The sequence below is a fragment of the Phyllostomus hastatus genome, unplaced genomic scaffold (genome assembly GCF_019186645.2).
Source record: "Phyllostomus hastatus isolate PE091 unplaced genomic scaffold, TTU_PhHast_1.1 phas_contig_148, whole genome shotgun sequence".
Taxonomy (NCBI): Eukaryota; Metazoa; Chordata; class Mammalia; order Chiroptera; family Phyllostomidae; genus Phyllostomus; species Phyllostomus hastatus.
Window position 1 is genome coordinate 772999 of NW_025333607.1, and position 15006 is coordinate 788004.

The window sequence follows — 15006 nt, forward strand, 5'->3', positions numbered from 1 at the left end:
TTTGCCACAAAGTTTTATAATCCCATCTTGTCCAAGTTCCTGAGGAAGCCAGAGGCAGCATATCGAGTCGCTGTGGGCTTTCCAGAGAGTTAAAGAGCCAGGGGCACTACGCTATAGCTGAGCCTGGTGTGGCTTGGACACAGCGCCCTTAGTCCTGGGAAGATATGCTGAGCATCACACTGTGGTGGGTTATTTCTTTGCTGGGAGAGGGGCAGACAGGCAGGGTCTCTGTCCGTAGGACGTGGGCGGGCACCGGTGGAACGGTGACGCTGATCTTGGTTTATACGTGTCACTTGCCCGGGGCAACAAGTGCTCACATTTCATTTTCTTTGGACTCTTGTAACCCACGGCGGATCAAGTGATGTTGTCAGGTGGAGGCTTTCTAGTGTCTTTGTTTCTTCCATCACCGCAAGAAAAGGAAACACTTGTTTCTCAGGCATCTGGGAAGGCAGCTCCAAGTGTGTCCACCTGTGTCTGGACTTCCAAAGCTTATTTTAACTTTTTGTATAAACAGCACGCTGGGTAAAGCACATCAGAGAAATTCTGTCATACCATAACTTTACTAATATACGTGACTTCCAAAAAGTGTTTGAAAATGGACTATCCTGTGCCTGAGCAGGAGGCAGGTGAGACGCCGGGGCGAAGGCTGACAGCCACAGACAGTAAACCAGTCCCTGCTCTCACTCGCGGGAAAGTGGCAACATTTTTTCACAGCAAGGGCTCGTTTTGAACCGCATTTTAATTTTTCGAAATTTGGCTCACTCGATGGATACACGGATGCAGCTGTCTGCCATCTAGTGTCAAGAATCAGTATCAGCAGTCTAATTTTTCTAGGAAACAGTCACTATTTTTTTTGAGAACATTTTAAGCCCAAATTAAAGAGGTGGGGTGGGGTGAATACAGCCTGAGGAGGGTCACACCACACTCTCCTAATGGCCCCCCGTCCTCTGAGCTCACACCAACAGGGAGGGCAGCCCCTCGGGGACACTCGGCCAGGTCCTGTGGGTTTTCATGAAGATACGAGTTCCGTGGGGGCGGAATCTCGCCCTGCTTCTTCCTTCCTTTAGCTCTAGCACCTGAGCAGTGCCGGAGACAACGTGGGAACTTAGTCACTGTTATGAATGAGCGATGGCCAGTAGCAGACCGGGAGAGGTCACCGATCACAGGAATTTCTAGAATTTGAAGGAACTGAGTGATTAATAATTTTGGTTAACTCTCTTAAAACTTATATAATACTTTGCATTAAACTTGTGAAAAGTGTTAACTGCACTGTGTATGTATTTTTTTAATTTCCTCGTTTCTACAAGTTCTATATAGGATGCCCTGTAACCAATGAGCAAAATTAATCCATGGCAATTTTTAAGAATATTCATAATTGATCTATGTTGCACATACACAGTGCTAAACTATTTTGTCTTTGCTTTCATGACCTTCTGCTGTTCAGCAGTGATATGTGAGCTCTAGTTGCCCAGACAGGTGACCCTTACATATGGCATCACACACATGAAGAAACATGGTCTGCTCATGACTCAAGACCTCTCCAAACGCTCTGGGCAGTCTACATCTGAGACAACAATTTCTTTTTTATACCACCATGTGAGCATTGTTACCCATATTAAAAAGCACAACTCCATACTTTGGTACATGGGGTACATTTGACAGAGACTGTTTCATCTTAATTCTACACCTGATAGTCCTTGTTCGCTGTGCTTAAGCTCCAGTGAAAAGAATGCATCGCAGCCTAACCATACTGGAAAGTGAGGATGACTCATCTCGCCAGAGAGCCCAAGACAAGGCACCCCTTGCCAATCCAGGCTGTTGACCTACTCGGGAAACACAGAAATGTTTCTCTCTCAACCTCTCAGTCAATCTCTCCCTCAAACTCTTTCTCTCCCTACACCTCTCTTGCCACTCTCTCTGTTAATCTTCAACTAGGGGGTCTTAAAACTAATGAAGCAGAAGTATTATTTCAGGTACTTATTTAAATTGCAGATTGACAGAACCCTGGCTGAATGGCTCAGTTCAGCCATTGTCCTGGCTGGAGCATTGTCCTGTACACCAAAAGGCTGAGGGTTCGATCCCCAGTCAGGGCACATACCTAGGCTACGGGTTAAATCAGACAGGGTGCATGAAGGAGGCAACTGATTGATGTTTGTCTCTCACATCGATGTTTCTTTTCCTCCCTCCCTCCCCTCTTTTTTCCTCTCTGTCCCTAAAAATCAGTAAACATATCCTCAGGTGGGGGTTTAAAAGATGCAGATTGACAGGCCCTGACCCGAGACTGAATCAGCTGCTCTGATTTTGACACTGAAGACTACATTTCTGACAGCCTCCCAGGTGATTCCTGGGCTGTGGTTTGGAAACATCACCGTACATCCTCGTGACGAACATCTTTCTGGTGGCTACAGGAAGTGGCCAGAACTGCTGATGACCAGCATCCAGTGATGACCATCATTGACTGGCAATGACTGCTTCCTGAGTGCTGGCCGCTGGAGCCAGATGCTGAGAGCTGAGGTGATCTGAAGGTGTTCTGTGGGAGGACCACCCCTCTCAGGATGGTACAGTCCTGGTGCAACCAGCATGTCCACAGATAACCCTCAGGCCAGTAAGTCAGAGTCTGACCTGAAATGATTCTACCATGTTCTGTGCATTACACATCAAGAATGCATCCTGCATGCTAATATACAAAGTACCAAGAAACCCTGAACACTGCTGAGGCTCAGATTTATTTCCCCCCCAAAAGGAAAAGTTAAGAGGAAACTGATTCAAATTGGAGCATATGAGGCCTGTCAGGAAAAAGTCCAGCCGTTGTTAATATAATGAGAACTGTTGGTATGACATGGATGTAACCTGGCAGCCAAGGAGAGTAGATAGGCATGCGCATGTGTGAACAATGATGACCTCATTGTACTAGTCAGTGGGGGCAGTGGACTCTGTTGAGTGAGCATGTGCGCTGTGTGCCTGTCACATTCAAAATGACTGAGTACAGGTTTGAATCTGTATCAAATTTTACATTTAGCTTGGACATTTCTCTGCTAAAACTATTTGGACAATTCAGAAGGCTGCGGCTATGGGCAACTGGTGATTGGCAGCTTCATCGTGACAATGTGCCCACTCATGCATCATGTCACCTGCAGAGAAGTTTTTGGCAAAACATCTAATTGCCCAGGCAACTCAGCCTACCTACAGGCCAGATGTGGTGCCCTGCAACTTCAGGAAAAACAGAAATTACATGATTTCTAATTGTTAGGAAAATCAGACGATTTTAGTTTCCCAAAACTAAAATCATCTTTGAAAGGAAAGAAATTTCAGATCATGGATGAGATTCAGAACAATATGACAAAGCAGCTGATGGCGACTGGAAGAACTGTGTGAGGTACCGAGGTGCCTACTTTGAAGGGGACTGAGGCGTCATTGTCCTATGTACAATGTTTCTTGTATCTTGTATCTTCTTCAGTAAATGTCTCTATTTTTCATACAACATGGCTGGATACCTTCTGGACAGACCTTGTGTTATGGACCAAACACTGTTAGGCAGGCCTCTGGGATACTTCAGTGAATAAAACATAACACAAAATCTCTGCCTTCTCAGGGACCCAAGTATCACTCGGTTTAGTGAAGTTCTCATTCAAATCTGCAACAATAAAGTCCTATCTGTAGAGAAGTGGTGGCTCCTGCTAAGGAGCTCAAGACCCAAAGGAAAACCGTCATTTACATAACTCACTGCAGTGCAAACAAGTATGACCAGCATTGCAACAGGCACAAGAATAACACGCCAAAGGAGCATGGGATTGAAAAGATGAATTTTCTTCAGAAGACAGACCTTCCTGATAGGTGTGGGATGCTAACAGGCAAAAGGAGGTAAGCACAGGTTAGGAAGCATGGACGGTCCTGACAGAATCCCAGGGGGAGAAGACAGGCACGTCTGAGCTTCCTCCAGCAGGCCTGTGGCCACTGCAGCAGCAGAAGGGGAAGAGGGCACCGAAACTTAAGTGGAATGAAACTGTAAATGACTGCACCTCACTACAGACTAGAGAAGAGCACAGAGGTGGGAAGCAGGAAGACAAGCTAGAGGCGACCGGAGCGGTGTGAAGGGGAGACAGGAAGAGCCTGTGTGAAGGGAGGGAGTGTGGCAACAGGAGGGAGGAACGGGTGAGACAGGCTCTTCCCATTAGGATTTAGAGATGTCACCTAACAGTGGTGGTCTACAGGAAGTTCACAAAGGATTCAATCTGATCAATACAGAGCTAATAGGAAGAATGGTGCATTTCTGATAAAGGTGATGGGTTCCATTGTCCAAATGGTACATTAGAGGTGCTGAGTGATACTCTGGGGATAGTCTGAGTGCCAGAAATGGACATCTCACACTCACGGGAAGCCCAAAGTGCAGCTGAAGTCCCCAAGAGAGAAAGTAGAGGGAGAGAAAGTAGAGGGAGAGAAGAAGCAACTTGATTCCTGGGGGGAGATTTAATGTGAAAGAAGAAAAACCCAGACATGGTATCAAAGATCCAGCTCATTCACCACATGGCCTTGGGTGGCTCATTCACATCCTGGACCATGGTTTCCCCCAGCAAAAGACAGAAGATGTAGAAACGGTCTTTCGGTAACCTCACTATCTCAGACTGCAGAAGTCACAGTCAGCCTCCAATTTTCGCCCCGTGTCGTCTGGCATTTTACTTCTAAGCTTTTTCTTCATAAGACATACCAGCCTTGCTGACAACTCTGGACACCCCACGCCCGCACTCCCACGACCCCAGAAACAGTGCCTGGGAATTCTACCACAAAGCTGATTTTCCTTAGAAAACGACAAATCTGGTAGCAGTAGCACACACTCATCCTTTATCTGTCCAAAATTCTCAGAGCAATGTTGATTTTGACTTGCACAAGAATTCTCTTTTTGTCAAATGCCTTATATTGTGCCTTCACTTACTGGCATTTTAAGACGTAGCTCATATAAATTCCTCCTCCCTAAATTGTCCTCCTCCCTAAATTGTCTTGTTAAATATACAAAAGTATTTTGTTAAATCTTCATTAGAGATGTTTTATGTTTCTCATTCCAAACTTATATTCATTCCTGAAATGAAAACTAATACACATATATAGTATGTATGTTAGGTAAATGGGTCCATGTTCAGAATTCAACATGAGTCTTCTGTCCTTACAGATATAAAGAATGTGAAAGGTGAAATTTCAATATAAAATTCACCTTTCAATGTTCATGTCACCAAACGTGATGATTATCATCTGGCACCAAAGAGGAGCGCCCAGTATGTCTCCACCAGTCTGTGGCCCATAAGAGCCTGAAGGTGGGAGAAGAGCTGCGCCCTTGGGGGCCTATCTGTGTGTCACTCCTACAGACCCAGGGTGCGCAGCACTGTCCTCAGGGCAGAGGACATGCTGAGTGAGGAGATACACGTTCAACTGACCTGAAATTCAAAGCAAACACATTTCTATATCGCTGGATCACTTTACATGGATTGATTTTTATGCGGTGAAATCAATCTTTTGGAACACATTGCAGTTTTTAAAACAGGAAAATCGATCAACTTAAAGTCAGGTTGCGAAAGTATATTTTTATCTGAGTTTTGTATAAAATAAGTGTGAGGATGTTTACAGAAAAGTATCAGATGCTTATGCTTCTAAATGTTAACCACCATCACCACTGGGGCCTTTGGTCACAATGGACTTTTGGGTTTTGACATACTGTATTTCAGCAGAGTCTGAATTTTGTGTGACCCATTTACTTCTATAATGAGAAAAACAGCAAAAACTATATCTGCACCTTTTCTACATCCATGTGTGTACTGAGCGTTACGGGGGACTGTACTGGATACTCTGGGGTAACCAAGGACACGTGAAACAAGGCATCTTCCCTCATGGACTCAGCACTCTCTGAAATATTCACACACACACACACACACACACACACACACACGAACCAGATCAGGTGTCTGACAAATCACCGAAGGATGAATTCACAATGAGAAGTGCTGTTTAGAGCAGTCCTTGACAAACTGCTAACCTCTGGACCCCTGGGGACATGGGCAAACAGGCATCCTGAGAGCGTGAGAACATGTGGACGTTGGGAAGATGGCCTTTACGCAACAGCAAGTTCTGCAGGGCAGCCGGACAGGACCTCGAGACGGGCACCTGGATTTAAAATCTAAGCCCGAGCCCTGGACACACTGAGTGCTAACTGAATGCTGATGGAAGACATTTAGCTCTTATTCAGTAGGTAACAGAAGGAGATGTTGAAGAAGCTTTTTGAAGACAGGAGAAAAGAGATCAGAGTCGGTCTTCCATAAAAGTCGTCTGTAGATTATGGATCAGGAGAGAGCAGGAGGCCTCCTGGACAGCTCAGAGACTCTAAGAAAAAGTGTGAAGTTACGACTCTCATTGTGAGAAATGCAGATTCTCAGGCCCCTCCCAGGCCTTGCCTGTCAACAGGGTTCCTGTGTGATGTGAATGCACATGAAAGTTGGGCTGACAGTGCCCACAGAAGAGAGTAGAGGGAATTTAAGGGGACAGTGGGAAGGGTTCACAGGAACAAACTTAAAGGACACATGGCCATAAACTAAGGGGAGGGTGGTAATGGGAGGGGAGTGGGGAGGCATAGGAGGGGGGACTGGATTGGGAGTAAAAAGGAGAAAACTGTATTTGAACAATGATTAAAATTTTAAAAAAGGAAAAAAAAAGAAAGTTGGGAAAGCAATGAATTAAGTTGCTGTTAGTAGGAAAGGAAAGAAGTCAAGAGGCCTGAGCTTCCCCTTGGCTGAATTATTACAGCCCGGTATGTGACTGAATGTGGTAGGTGATGGAAGAGGATACATCAGGACAGCCTGTGAATCATGAGCTGTGGGATGGTTGTGCTATTCGCAGGGACAGGAAGCCCCAGGGTAGCGAGGAGCACAGGAGGGCTGTGCTGGAAGGGCTCCTCCTGGAAGCCGAGCTGATAAAAGGGTGTGCTCCACACTGAAGGGTCTTATGAAAAAAATTAAACTGTGAAAATACTAAAGGAAGAGGGGGGCAAGAAAGACATGGGAGTCCACTGAGGAAACTTCAGCCTCGTACGGCTCAGGAGGTGGGGCTGGATGCTGGAAGGAGGAGGAACCAGTGGGCAGGAGCTGGAACATCGGGTGCTTTGAAAATGAAGCGAAGTTGAAGGTGCTGCTACAAGATGGCAGGGCCACTTGTTTTGTGAGGAAGAGGTTACAGGTGGCTTTTTTGCAGAGTGGTCTCTGTGAACCTGGTGAAGGCGAAAGCCAGGAGAACTCAGGGTGGGAGTCGGGGGTGTGGAGTTGTGGGGCCGGGTGTCATTCACGGAGTGTAAATGAAAAGGTATAGAATGAACATGAAGATTCAGAAAGGGCACAAAGGACTAGATTGAATTAACTTTAAATTGTTGAACTTGAAAGAGTTTCTTCTGGAAGAAAGATCAGAAGTTTTCAAATCAGAAGTCTCAAAATGATCAGGAAGGCCAACGAGCACAGTAAAAATTACATTTTTGGCTGAATATAAGGAGGAGCTGCCTCTCACTGTTCCCTGGAAATGGAATGAACCCCCTGTGGGTGTTAATTTAGCAAAGCATACAGAGTGCACAGGCTGATGAACAGCACCGGGCAATCACAGAGTAGGACGTTGTTCGCTGGCAGAGTCTGCAGTGGCTGAATGGTGCCCCCTCCCCAGGGGCCAAGCACACCCTAATCCCTGAAACCTGCGACTATTACCTAATATGGGAAAGGACATGGTCAAGGCTCTGGAAAGGAGGAGCTTTATCCTGGATTTTCTGGGTGGGCCATAGATGCAATCACGTGCTTCCTTATAAGAAGGACACACAGAGGAGACACACAGACAGGAGGGGGGCGATGGGGCGAGGACAGAGGCAGAGGCTGGAGGCAGTCACACGTCAAGGAAGGCAGCCACGAGCAGATGCAGGGGCGAGGGCAGGCTCTCCTGGGGGGCTCCACAGGAGTGTGGCCTGCTGGATTTCAGCCTCTGTTCTCCAGAGCTCTGTTGTTTGCAGCCCCGGGAATTCCTTCAGCATCGCACGGCACCTTCCAACTCTGAGACTCCTGGAGCTGCTCTCACCTCATCCTGATCCTCTGCTCCTGGAAGGCAGAGCCCTGGACTCACTCTCCTATGTGTCCAAAAAAGGACGCCCACAGCCTGCACATCAGACAGCACTCCCAGGCCAAGTGGCCTGAGCTGTGCCATGCGTGTGAGAAGAAAGCAGAGAGAAGGCAGATGGACTCACTACATGAGAGCATTTATCGAAATGCCCTTCTCATGTCCTCACATGAAGTTAACTCGTTTGTGGAGAATCATAAATGCTGCCTGGAGTATCCCTAACTACCAAATTCGACCGTAAAGATAAAGAGCACAACCAGAATTCAGAGAAGGAACAACAGGCAGTTTGTAGATGCTTAGATAAGTTCTTAGTTTCTTATAATTAAGGGGTTTAAAGTAATTTACAGAGAGAGTAGAGTGGTAGCTACACTCAAGGAAAGTGGCAACAGTTGTCTGGCTCCTGTATGATGAAAAGGATTTGGGGTGAATGAGGAAAGAAAGGAGGGCCCCATATAATGGAACACGGGTCAACCCAGCACCCCTTCGTGTCTCCTTGCCCACCAGATGGTGCACACGCATGCACTGTCACATACCGAGGAATCGCAGGCACAGAACACAGGAAGGTCTTCTTTCCAATCCAAATGACTTCAGGGGTCTCTACATCAGAGAAGTTGTGCTTTCAGAGTATTTTGAACTAAGAAAATGGAAAATCACAGAAAGCCACTGTGTTCAATAATAGTTTTAAATGAATGCCCATAGATACAGGTATGTACATAGAGACGGATGGATCAATGAATAGAACTCAATAATACTTGAAATTTATATGATCTCTTGGAATTTGCAAAATACCACTAGATTGGGACCCACTGCAGTGAGAGCTGCCTGCATGAAACTTCGTGGCTGTGGGCAAGAAGTGGTGCTTCGGGTAAGCAGTGACTAGGTTTCTCGCCAGCCCAGGTCTCCTGGGCAACCCACTACAAAGTGATATGTCAGAAGCCACGGACCAAGGCTGTCAGCAGATCCCTTGTCCCACAGCTTACTGCCAGGGCACTGTTGTGTGAATCCAACCCCACAGCTGTAACTACCAGTGACAAATTAGAGGTTTCATTGCACGGTCCATTGCAGTAGACACCCGGAAGCCCCATCCTCTTTGAAACAGGCAGGTAACATGTTACTTAGTTTAACCTCCCCTGAACATTATCTGAACAGCAGTAGCAGGAGGAGATCCTGCCTGATCCAGAATGCCTGTGCCAGCACCACTTCCTGCAGCAGGGGTGACTGAAGGTAGCATATGTCACGGCTCAGCTGTTGTGCTGGATTTCAAGGCAGCACTGAGGACAGGAAATAAGCTAGGGCTAGGCTAGGACAAATGACCTAACAAAGGATTAGTTTTGCAGCTGATATTCAGCCACTCAAATTACAGAGGCCAGGAGGAGAGTGGAGAGCTGAGATTTGATCCTGCCAACAATGACACGCAAGGAGATTTTATGTGTCGAGTGGAACTTGGCAGCCAAGTCTCCAGGCAGAGATGATACGCTGTCAGGAGGGTGACAGTGCCCCAAGGCCAGGGGTTTGTCTGTTTCAGGACTGCACCTACGACTGAGAAGAGAAAACCTGGAGACTTGCTCCTGGAGAGGAGTTCTTGCAAGGATGAGGTTAACTGCCAAGGTCAGAGCTAAAGCAAGACCTGCGTCCAGTACTAAACATGCAAATTGAAAACATAAGAGAAGCCTAGTGCTGTGAAGTGGCACATCTGACAAGAGGCAGAGAAACTGAGGCTGCTGAGCAGGGGAACTGCTGCACTGACCAGGGCGAGGGCAGGAAAACCATCTCAGACTCCCTCCAAGTGCACTCTGCTCCTGGCAGAAGTATCAGAGTCCGTCCCTGATCTCCTGCAGAGCAGGGCTGGGAAGGCAAGACCTCAAAGACCACAGGCACCTGCCAGCTACTGCTCACCTAATCGTATTCATTGTTTCTTCCATCAATGTTTCTCCTCTAAGTTCTCATACTTGAGCTGCCTCAGGATGAGCTGGCACAGTTGGTGAGAAAGAGATGGCAGTAGCTCCAATGTTCCTTCTGCCAGCTCTCCATCAATAGTGGCTCCCAGGTCTGTGTCACTGTGGCAAGTGGCAGCAGCAGAGCATGCTGAGAAAGCCTAGCCAGCCAGGGCACTTGGCCCTCAGGAAGGTGTCAGCAGGAAGTTCCAACAGGTGGGAGAGCAACTCTGTGGCCTGGTGGCCAGCCTGCCAGACGCTGGGGACACAACAAGCCACCGAAACATCTGGACAAAAAGGAGCACCTGGCAGCCAGCTCCTCAGCCCGAGGGTGCCTGCACATGGGCTCTCAGCCTGTCAAGGAACATGAAGGTGGACGTGAGTCCAAACCATTCACTGCACGACACAGTGCTCCAGGGACCCTTCAGAAAGCACTACCACGGGCATCGTGCTTTCAAACCTCCAAACCATCTACAGTGTGCACAGGGAACCTGCCCTAACCTCCGCTGGACACTGGGAAAGACAGGCAGGGGCAGTTTCAAATGAGGCCCACTGCACTTCAATGCAACAAATCTGAAAACCGTCTTCATTTGTTTGAAGCTGATGCTCAGGAATGTCGGTACTGCCCAGGATATGCAACTTTTGGGGAATGGAAAAGCTCGGCAGAACCTTGCAGAGGCTGGGTCACAGCTGGTAGGGGCACCATTTGCACCCGAAAGGCCTTTCTCTGGGGACCCGCAGGGTGGGGGCAGAGGTGCACCTGCTGAGTCAGAATCCCAATAGCTACTCTGAAGGATGTGAATGAGGGTCATGACCTCAATGGAGAAGACAGAGTCTATCAGAGACAAGAAACTAACTTCCCCTATGACAGGCTTTGCTTCCTCTCGAATTAATTAGATAATCTCTTCTCATGTCCCCCTAAAAAGAATACTTTCAGCTGAAGTTGAAATTCTGTTTCAGAATTCTGTTAAGAATACTAATACCTAGACAAGGGTCCCACTGGACCCAGTGAGGCTGACAAATCCATGGAGCACCCAGTCCGCAGCCCTCACTCACTCAAGGACTAAGTATAAGGCACATTTCCTTATGCTGACGAACTCTTTCAAAGGGTCACTGGTGGAGGCATTTGATTATTTTTTTATTGGAGACATACATGCCCTTTTGATATTCTTCTGTAAGAAAAATTATATTTTAAATTCAGACACACATTACATAAAATAAAACATTTCCAGCTACTCACTGATACTTCAACCACAACCTGAGAACAAGAATGTATTATGATATAAAATCAGAATCTGTAAGTGAGGAGCAGTTACCTCTCTCTGCACCCGGGCCAGCTCCCATCTGCGTGAGACTCACCGAGCATCGGTCGGTCTCAGAGGTGCAGCGCCCCCACGCAGCCGCAGTTCTCAGGAGACCGCACCCTCACCACAAACAAGACGGGTCTCTCTCTGCCCAGGGTTGCCAACAGTGTCCAGGCCGCTCAGGAGGAAGTAGCCGGTTCTGCCAATGTTAACAACTTTATGAACCAACAGCAATGTGCTGGCTTAGGAAATGATAGAGGACCTTCTAAGTAAAAACCTAAAAACTGATTAATTTATATTTTTCCCATACATAAGCAACTTAACTTTAATCATATCTTTAATTTTCTGTCCCTTCGCTCTGCTGCTGTGGATCCAACATACCTAGTGATTGAACAACTTTCCAGGCTCATTTTTAACAGGCTGCGTGCAATTAAAAGCTAAAATATCACTGAGAGAGACTCATACGTTTACATCGTACCTTAAAATTACAATTTTTGTAAGAAAATAAATCACTTGTCTTTATAAGGAAAAGAAAGTGAGAGGTGCACCGTAAGGAACTTTTAAGTCTGACTAAATGATTTTCAGAAAAAAAATAATGCTTTTGAACGATATTTTACTTGTTTTCACAGGAAGAAAATAATGTATATTGGTACATTTCTCTAAACTTTAAAGGGAAGTTTCCTAAATAAATTTAAGTGTAGGTTAATGAAGAACTACTCTTATAACATTCACAATCTTTCTCTAAATCTTGACCAGTTCCACACACATGCTAATCCATTCTTCCAAATTACACTTTGTTTTACAATAATTTTCCGTGCAAAAGACATATTGTCAGAGATTTTTTTAATTTGCTTTTCATTCACTTTCTTTTCAAATATCAGGTCCATTTGAATAAATATTTGTGGTTTTTTAAAGTAGTACTTCAACACGGGTATATTCATATTAAATTTAATCTTAGGTCGCTCCCAGCTTACAGAAACAGTCTAAATCAGATTTGCACTGTAATTAATTTTAAAGTAATAATTTAAGCTAAGGTTATAGTCCCATATGGAAACTCATCTCAAAAATAATGTGCTTTCTAGCTCAGCAATAGCTAAGTCTGTGTGGAGCTCGTTGAGACAGACCATTTAAACACGGCTCCAGGCAGGTTATTCGGAGAAGGGAGTGTGCGACCTCAACCACATTCCGGGACAGGAGGGCGGCACCCAGGACGGGCAGGCGCGGGCTGTGGACACGGGGCAATACCGGCTCCTATAACGAGAGGGTGCACTCAAGCCGTGTCTGTGAACAGAGAGCCCTCCGTTTTTCATTAATAGCTCCCAGCACACCCTGTCTGTATGTGCGCATTTGTTCCGGGCTCGGCTCTCGCCTTTCTGAAGTGCAGGGTCTTACGCGGGGGTCTCTTAAGTAAACGCAGGGCATTGCTTTAAACGCAGGCAATGGTGATGCATGTGCAGGCAATACAATGCCTCGCAACCTAAAAATATTTGGAACTACGTATTCAACAAATGCTCCTTTCACGAAAGGTTAGTATTCAAACAGTAACCATGAAAGATCCAAAATGGGGGACTGGGCTACCTGCTTCGTTGGCACTCAGGGCACAGGGGGGAAGGAAAGGTGCGTGCGAAGCATTCAGTGAGATACCGGTGCCCTCACGGACGAAATCGCTCCTATACAAACACGCGTGTGTCCTAAGGAGGGCCGTCCTTTCGCGTTTCCAACGCGGACGGCGGACAGGTTCAAATGCGCTTGCAGACAAGTGAACGTTTGAATTCCTGAAATCCGTCCATATGGATGCGAGTCCTGGTCCCTGGCTCTTTGCCCCTTCCCAGCTGTGTGCAGCCAGAAGGATCGCTATCCGACAGCGCGAGGCAGGCGAGCGGGTCCCGCGGTGGCTCACCTGCCCCCCACCCCAGCGTTTGAAAACACGCAGACGCTAACGCAGCTGTGAGGCAGCTGTGCGGTGGAGGGTTCGAGAGAGCAGACCGTGTGCAGTGCACCCGCCGCCGCGCTCGGCCCGTGTGGACTCCCCGGGGCAGTAACGACGCGCACCTGGATTTCGTACCTTCACCAGGTGCTACACTAAACGCTAGATTCGCGTCTTCAGTCTGAAAGGCGCTCGAAACCACCGCCCACTGCAAGGTCGGTGGGGTCTGCTTTAGCTTCTCAAAAGCGTCAGGACAGCGCACACGCGCGCCACACACACCAAGCCCTCGGCTACTCCCGTCCTCACACTTGGTGCCTCGGATCCGGCAGGAAGGAGAAGGAATCCCAGCGCAGAGGACGTCCCCGACTCCCCGCCGGGCCACCATTCCCGAGCCGTTCCCGGCAGTGGTTATCACCCGGTTCCCCTGCCCTCCGTCCCAGAGCTCAGCTCCGCGCCAGACCGCGCTCTCTCCGGGTTCAAGCCCCCAGCCACCAGGCACGCCTCACCCTGAATTGAGAGACCAGCTTCCACGTCTCTCTCCAGAACCCAATTTAAATCCCCAAAGCAAAGCCATTTCTTACCCAAGCTGGAAACTTTTTCCTACTTCCGCAGCGCGTTAGGGCAGGAGGCAGGGCGGCCGGTGTGGAGTGTCCTCAACTGGCCTCTGCACCGTAGGTGCGGTCCCGCGCCGTCGTCCCACCTCAGATGCGCGGGGGGCTCCGGGCCCGCGGTTCCTCGTAGCCTCCACTCGGCGTTCGGGGAACGAGCGTCCTAGGAACGCGCGCCCGCGCCCGGAGCCGCCCTCAGGTCCATCACCGGTCCCTCCAGAGCCGCTGCCGCCGCTCGAAGAACTAACGAGGAGCGCGGGGCTCCTGGGTGGCGCCGAAACACCGCAGCGTGCGCTCCGGATCCGCGACGTGCGTTCCGGGCGCGAGGGCGACGCGCCCGCGGCACCTGCCGCCCGGGGCCGCCCTCCTCTCGCGCTCCGAGCCTCGGGCTGCCTGCCGCTCCGGCACTGTCCGTCCACGTCCTCCGTTACGGCCTCCCCCTCACTTCTTTATCTTTCTTCTTTTTCGTGGCTCCTTCTTTATCGCTGTTTTCCAGAAGCAGACCCAAGGCGCTCCAAGTGGGAAAAGGGTCCCTCCACCTCGCGAACTCTTCCTCTGCCTGGTGGTGGCGGTGGTGGCAGCGGCGGCGGCGGCTGCTAGCCGCGCCTCCTCCCGGCTTTGCGCTCCTCCTCCTCCCCCACCCCCTTCTCCTCCTCCTCCTCCTCCTCCTCCTCCGGCCTCGAGCTCCGCGAAGCTCTGGCCGCCCGCGGGGGACCCAGGTCCGCTCTGCGCATGCCCAGGTGCCCAGGTGCCGGCTGGCGTGGCGCCCGGCTCCGCGGCGGATCCTCCGCGGTCTTGCGCCCGCAGGACTAGGGGACAGACTGAGGGGACTCGGGTGGGCTCGCTGAAGGTGGGGGGAGACGCCGCAGCACAAGCCGGCCACCCGCGTCCCCGGTTGTGCCCCTGGTGCTTCAGGAATAGGTGGCTTGGTCAGTGAGTTTTGTTGTGGGGTTCTTCTAAATGGGTAAGGGCTGGGAGGGAGTCCATTCTTGGACACAACTTATGGATGGAAGTACTCCAGCTCAGCTCAGATGCAGAGCTCGGTTGAAGACCTTTCCTTAGAGAGCAGCCCGATGCCCTCTGTCTCCTGACACATGGTGAGTCTT

General features: G+C 48.9%; 1 protein-coding gene across 5 annotated transcripts in view; it reads right to left on the reverse strand.

The window, feature by feature from the left end:
• The window catches only part of CHRM3 (cholinergic receptor muscarinic 3), a 458960-nt gene extending 444496 nt beyond the window's left edge, over positions 1-14464 (reverse strand). For all 5 annotated transcript variants that reach the window (XR_006783146.1, XR_006783147.1, XM_045816546.1 and 2 more), the window contains exon 1: positions 13874-14464. The gene's annotated coding sequence lies outside the window, so the exon portion shown is untranslated. The remainder of the gene's footprint in view (positions 1-13873) is intronic.
• Between the last annotated feature and the right edge of the window lie 542 nt (positions 14465-15006).